The sequence below is a fragment of the Urocitellus parryii genome, chromosome 2, assembly GCF_045843805.1.
Source record: "Urocitellus parryii isolate mUroPar1 chromosome 2, mUroPar1.hap1, whole genome shotgun sequence".
Classification (NCBI taxonomy): domain Eukaryota; kingdom Metazoa; phylum Chordata; class Mammalia; order Rodentia; family Sciuridae; genus Urocitellus; species Urocitellus parryii.
Window position 1 is genome coordinate 5739770 of NC_135532.1, and position 7048 is coordinate 5746817.

A 7048-nucleotide genomic window follows, 5' to 3' on the forward strand; every position below is an offset into this window, starting at 1 on the left:
GCAAGGCTGGTGGTGCCAAGGCCAGAACCAGGGATTCATCCTGCTTGGAGCTGCGGATATGGAAGGGCGTCTGGAGGAATGCTCATGGGCAGGAGCGGAGCTCAGGCGGAGGATCCTGGCTGGGAGACGCCTGCACAGAGGCGGCCAGACAGGTGGCAGAGAGGAGGCCCTGAGAATGCCTTGTCACTCTGCAACGAGGCAGAGAGTTCTGGAGACATAAAGAAGCACACGTTGAAGGATTTCAGGACAGCACAGTGTCACATAATTCCTGGGACAGGAGTTTCGAGAAGGATAGAGTCATAGGCCCAGGAGTGAGAATAGGCCTGTGTGTGGAGCTTCTGAATGATCATCGGTGACTCAGGAAAATCATTTCAGCCAAGTGTTAGGCATCCAAACCAATGGTGCTGGGCGGGAGGGATGGCGTCCTGGAGGCTTTGCCAGCCCGCTCTCTAGGAGGACTCTGTGTGATTGGAGCCCAGGAGGGGGTGCGGCCTTTCCACCCACCTCATCTCTACAGGGACGTCCCAGGGCAGGTGCCTAACAGCAGAATTTCAGGCTCCAGAGCAGGTGGCTGAGGGAGGTCCCCTGGGAGGCAGGTAGTTTCTCAGCATTCTTTCTTTGACCTGACTGCCTTGCTGTGGGGCCCTCTATGTTTACCTTCTGCAGGACATTCTTGTTCATTGGCGTGCACCTCAGACTTGCCCCAGAGCTTGTTAAAATGAAGGTGCTGGGACCCCACTGGAGAGATTCTCTTTCAGAAGCCCTAGGGGCCAGGAGACAGCACATGGAGATGGTGAGTTTTGAACAGGTAACACATTCACAAGGCTCAGATGGTGTAAGAGGGGTAGAGTGGACCTGGCCCTCAGTCACTCAGGCCCCTGGCCCCCTTTCTAACCTCAGGGAATTTAAAAAAAAAAAAACCTCTTATTTTTCGTGAATGGGGGAACTTGGGAGGTACAGTACACGTGAGAGCAGAAGACCCGTGGGTCTGACTCAGAGATGGGAATCACAGGTCATGTGAACCTCACCGAAAATCTCTCCTCTCCAGGCTTCTCGGGGTTTCAAACTGCAGACGGCAGTGCACAGACCTGGAGGAGGTGACTGGCCTTCACCAGCACCAGCTGCAGGCTTGCCCAGATGTGGAGAGACCCTGCTCAATTGTGAGCCTGTTTCTTCTTTACTATTTTTTTTTTTTTTAATTCCAAGCTGGACTAAGAGAGAGATTGAAAACTTGCCCCTGGGCTGTGAAAATGTGCCTGCCTTCCATCTCTCTGGAGGTCTAGGCCTGTGGTGGACTGGAAGGTACGACCTCGGGCACCGGGAACAGTGTAACAAATGAAGACAAGCGCGAGTGGCGGGGTTTCCTCCGTTCTGTCATGTTCTATTTATCTTCCTCACCTCCACATCCTAAATAATCCCCTGTCAGCACTGGGTGTGCACCTTTCAAATGTCCCGTGAAGGTCGATAGCCGCCTCACTGATAAGATTTTCCAGTTCTGGACATATTTTGGGTAAAAGAGAGTTATAAATATGTATCCATCATAAAGGGTGAAGAGTCTGAGAAGCTTGGTGTAGTTCTGCTTTGAGCCACAGTTAAGTTTCTTCAAACACATTTCTTATTTTGTGAAGGTTTTTTTTTTTTTTTTTTTTTTTTTTAATAGACTTCAGAGAGTCCAGCTCCAATGATGAGTTTAGAGAGAACATTCCCTCCCGGCTCTCAGGCTAAAGCTCAGGATGCTACCAGATCAGTTAAGATAGGGCAAAAATCTACCCTGCTTCTCAGCCCTGGAGCAAAAGTACAGAGTTAGTCCTGGAGATGTGCTGGGATGCAGATGCGGCCTGAAGGGCATTTAAAATCTCAACAGTGACTGGGTGTTTCAGAGAAGAATAAGAGGGTTCAGGTAAGATCAAATGTGAAGGAAAAAAAATCAGTTTTCAAGATTTCTCCACAATTAGTTTGTGGAGAGTGTGGTGATGGGTGTGGGTTTTTCTCACCACGAAGATCAATTCGTGTTTCAAAATCTGAACCTATCCTTTAGGGGAAGGTCCATTTTAGTTGAAGTGAAGGACACTATTTCAGCTTAACTGGGGAGACATAAAAAGAATGTGGTGATTCTTACAGCACCAGAAAGTGAAAGGAACATTTCTTCTCGTGTCTTTGTATTCAGGTTGATGATGTTTTTACTAATAGTAGTCATATAAAATATTTCAGGGACATAATAGAAAATGGATATAATTTGTTTTATGGCTTTTTATGTTGATATCTATGGGTAATATTCATAAATAGGAAAATTTGAAATGGGCATTATATAGTACTTTCAAAAGAGATTCAAAATCCTAGCTTTAAATAAGATGTGAACATAACATGATTCTATTTTATTTCCTATAAATAACAAATGCATAAGCATTATAGATTATTTAATGAACTATAAAATAATTTTAGATAATTTTGAGAAAACAAATAGTAGATATATTGAAAAGTAACATTTCCAATGTATTAATAAAACATCAAGGCATATTTGAGGCTGTATCTACCTTATGTTAAAACATGGGCAGCAAATATACATTATAAAAAAGTCTGTACTTCTAAAATTTATGTATGTATTTACTATCAAAGTTAATGAAAGCTTTGAGAAATAATTACAGTGTGTAATAAATGTTTACATGTAAATGTATATATTACATGTATTAAATATGTGTATATATACAGATTTAGGAAGTAGAGGGAAGAACATCAAGTTTTGATCAAAACTGTTCTCTCAACTTGCCAATGTTAACAAGTCATGAACTTCTCATATGAATAGTGTGTAACTGTGGAAAATTGAAATTACGGAGGTGGCTTACCACATTTAGTCCAGAACACAAAATAGCAAAATCCTCACCTATAAATAGAATTGATAAGGGAAGTAATGAAAACATACTAGATTTCAATCCCATTTGGGATCAGTTGTTATTTCCAGTGTGCCTGGAAGGTGGTGATTGCCTCTATACCCAGACACCGTTACCCACTCCACGTCCCCAGTGGAAAACCACAGAGGAATGTGAATTCAAAACTTAATTTTGCTAGGCCAAGTGATGATCTGCTTTGTGTATTTTAATCATTATCCATAAGTTTTAATTTGATCTGAGGTATTAAAAAAATCTGTACTTTTTTCCTTGAAAAAAAAATATTTTTGCGTGTACATTTTTTGATTCCATTGTATCCAAAAGGCCAAAGTTTTGCTACTTGAAAGAAGCTGCATTTGTAGCCCCTAGGGCAGCCCCTAGCATCTCCTCTTACCCTCGCTTGTGGCGCATAGTTCACAAGAGCCCAGTGATGGCATAGGGCCACACCTCCAGGAGATGGGAGAGGACTCACCGCAGAAAACTCTAGAAACGTCACACTTAGAAGAGCACATTTTAGTGTCATGTGGGCCGTCTGTCTTTAGACTTCTCTCAACACGCAGCCCAGGAATGGGAGTTTCGTGATGCTCCTGCCTCGTCGTGTCTGTGGATCCAGGAGCCCCAAGTGGGATCTCCTGGACGGAAGGCAGAATCCACAGGGCAGCCAGAGGCCTCCAGGGTTCTTGGCACTCGGAGGTCCTTGAACTCCACGGTGGGCACCATCTCCAAAACGTTCATGGCCTTTCCCACCAGCAGGAGATGCTCCTTGAGGTCTTCTGTGCGTGGAGACTGGACATGAGAGGAAACTCACCGTGACCCCAGGGGTCTCTATTGTCAAGGCCTGTTTTAAAACCAGAGGCAAAGCTGCCAGACTTCATGATCAGAAATGGGTGGTTGTATATGACAAGGCAACACTTTCTAGGAAACAATCTTAAAGTTTTCCATTACAGTGTGATAGAAAATTTGTCACAGATATTGTTCTAGAGGATCATTATTAACCTGTTGAGATTTGTTTTACCGTGAATGGCAGTAAAATGTGAAATAGTTAGAAAAATGTATGTTTATAAATATCTTAAAAGCACCATTCTTTAAAAAGGAAATTCGAGAGTCACTAGCATTTTTTGAAAGCGTCACCCATTTCTCACTGGAGACCCATGGTGTATTCCGCATAAGCAAACTTTCGTCGTTCAGGCCGCTGAAAAATATTAAAATTATTTTTGCTTTTCATTTATCTGAATAAAAAAATGGAAAAAGTGCATCTGAAGTCATTTTTGAAGACACATGACTTACCAGTAGAGGAGGTGGCCTAATTTGGGCCTGCGTGGACTGTTCATATTTTACTCTTTTTCTTTGATGTGCAAGTTCTAAGCGGTCATCTTTCAGGAGTTGAAAAGGCAGCTTGCTGTGGGGTGGGGTGGGGAGAGGTGCTGATGCGGGCCGAGCGGGGACTGTTCTGTTAAGAGGGGCTCTGCTGACTGGGGGAGTCACCACTGCCTTCTGACTGGGGACGGTCATTTCCCTGTGCTCCCTTCTCCCTCATCTTGGACGCGTGCCTCCCAGAGACTTGTCATGCAGGACAGAAATTACAAAAAGCTCTGAACTGCACCACTGGTTTCTTCCTCCTTTTCCCTCTTATTTTTCATTCTGATGAAAGTAAAACAGAGTCCCTCCTCTGCCAAAAAAAAAAAAAAAAAAAAAAAACAAAACAAAAAACCCTAATTAAACAAACCCTATGAACAACTCAACTTTTGCACTATTCAAGAAGTCTTCCCCTGGTGAATGGCTTGGAATGACCGATTTGCATTAGAATGAGGCCCGTTTGTCTTTTTTTGTATAACGGTAAAATCACAGTATTCCCTTCATGGAAGCTCAGACAGTGTATGGCTTGTAAAATCACCACAGTTTGTACCACTGGGTCTTTACTTCCATGTGAATTGGTCTCTCAGAATAGCTCTAGCAAAGGAAAGGAGGACGTGTCCCCAGTGTGTGCGTGTGCCCCCCCACAGAGCTTTATTAGTGGAGCTCCAGAACGTTCCATGGGGACAGTGGATGGTTGGGCCTGCTGCGTGCTTCGGTCGTAGGGGATGACAGCTCAAAGAATGTCATAAAATTAAGTGTGAACCTGTCACGCCGGGAACCTTTTTCTCGACATAGATGGCACACGCTTGGCTGTTGTATGCGTCAGAAGTTGACTTTTTGAAAAGATTGCGGAGAAATATAAATAGCATATTTGTCATTTCAGTTGTTTGGAACTGTAAATTCAGTGGCGTTAGATACGTGCACCATGTCTGGTAACCGTCATCTCTATTGCTATCCCAAACTTTTTCATCATCCCCAGCAGAAGCTCTCCGCATGAAGCAGGGATTTCCCTCTTCCTGCCTTCCCCAACTCTGCTAGCTTCCATTTTACTTCCTGTCTATGAATTGGCCTGTTCCAGGAAGCTCATGTCAGTGGAATGAGACACTCAGCATGTTTTCAAATCTATCAGGTTTTACACATGTCAAATTGCATTTCTTTATAACTGAACAATGCCCCGCTGTGTGTGCATACTAGGTGTTGTTCATCGACGTGTCTTCCGGCTCTTTGAGTGACACCATCTTGAATATGGATGCACAAGAACCTGCTGGAGTTCCTGCTTTCAGTTCTTTTGGATCAGGACCTTGGAGGGCAAGTGCTGTGTCACGTGGGTATTTGTGTTTATGTTTTTTAACAGCTCAACAAACTCTTTCCCAGGGTGGCTGCACCTTTTTCTAAAGCATGAAAATGTAGGTTCAGAACCTGGTCAAGTTCCATAGTGCCTCTCGTCATTGCCAAGAGAGCAATCATTTTATTTCCTCTGAAGTCCTCTTATTTACCATGCTGACGTTAATGGAAATGTTCTGATTGGAGCAGAGTCTCCTGTTTTCTGGAAAATTCACTTAGATTGCTGCCCAGATAAAAATGATTTTAATTAGATTATTCTATGGAGAACATCAGACACAGAAGTATAATTGTTTGAGTCTCAGCACTTTCCTGGACACATTTCTCTCTGCTCTCAGTCCCTGTTACCTCTTGTGATCCACTTTTCTCTTTGCCTCACTGACAGACAAAAGTTACTTTTAGTGATTCTTCATTTTCTGCAAAACTGAACTCAAACCCGAGGGCATTGTGCCTTGTCCTGCCCCAGTCCTCAAAAAATGAAGTATTTCTCCCACCTGCTTCCTACCTCCAACCCTACCTGCATCCAGAGCTGAAGGGTGACTTAGCCCCGAGGACACACCTCTTCCCTGCCTCTCGGATCTCAGCCCTCCGGCTCTCTCCTTCCTTAAACCTTTGGTTCAGGCCTCCATTGGCCCCCTCCACCCTTCTCAGTGCCTCAGGATGCAGAGCTCAGGGGCCTCTGTGGAGGGTTCCCAGGCCAGAGGCTTTGGTTGCCGAGGCGGAGGGGCAGAAGGCCCCAGGCAGGAACTCAGAGGTAGGCAGGGAGAGGGAAGTCGGGGAACTGAGCCCTGGGCTCCTGCTGTGAGGGCACCCACTGCCTGTCCCCTCTGACAGAGGCCTGCTGCTGCTCCACGGGCTCCTTCCTCTCCTGCCCCCTGCAGACTGGTTATTGCTGTCTTCACTTGGCCCTTTGACCTTAGGGTGGCAACAGCTCCTGCTGAGACTAGCTCCAGGTGGCCTTGTTGTGGTTTCCCAAATCCCTACTGACAGAGGTCCCTCTGAAGTTTTCCCTCCTGGGAGCCCCCTCAGGAAGTACCCCAGAAGCAGTGGGCTTCCTCCGGGACCTTTCCTGACACATCTTCTGCCGTCACACGGGTGGAAATCAATGTCTCCTGCCCCCAGGTCCCTGTAGGGGGTTGCACTTCTTTAATGGAGCTTAACACATAACAGATTTTAGCAATTTATGCATATATATATTTTAACTTCCATTTTTAGTTTATCAAATTCCTCCTGGAGGACATTGTGTTTTCCTTTTTTGTTTTCCTTTTTTTATTCTTCTCATGAAATATGATTTTTGAATGAATACTATAGATACTATACTAAAATGAATAACTTTGGCTTTAGGTAAAGGATTTTGACAGCTATTATGGATCCAGTGTGACCGCAGTGTAGATTAGAAGGTGTATTCTAAAAGGTCATCCAAGAAAGAAAAACATTGAAATTTATTAAAAGCAAATGAAACTCAT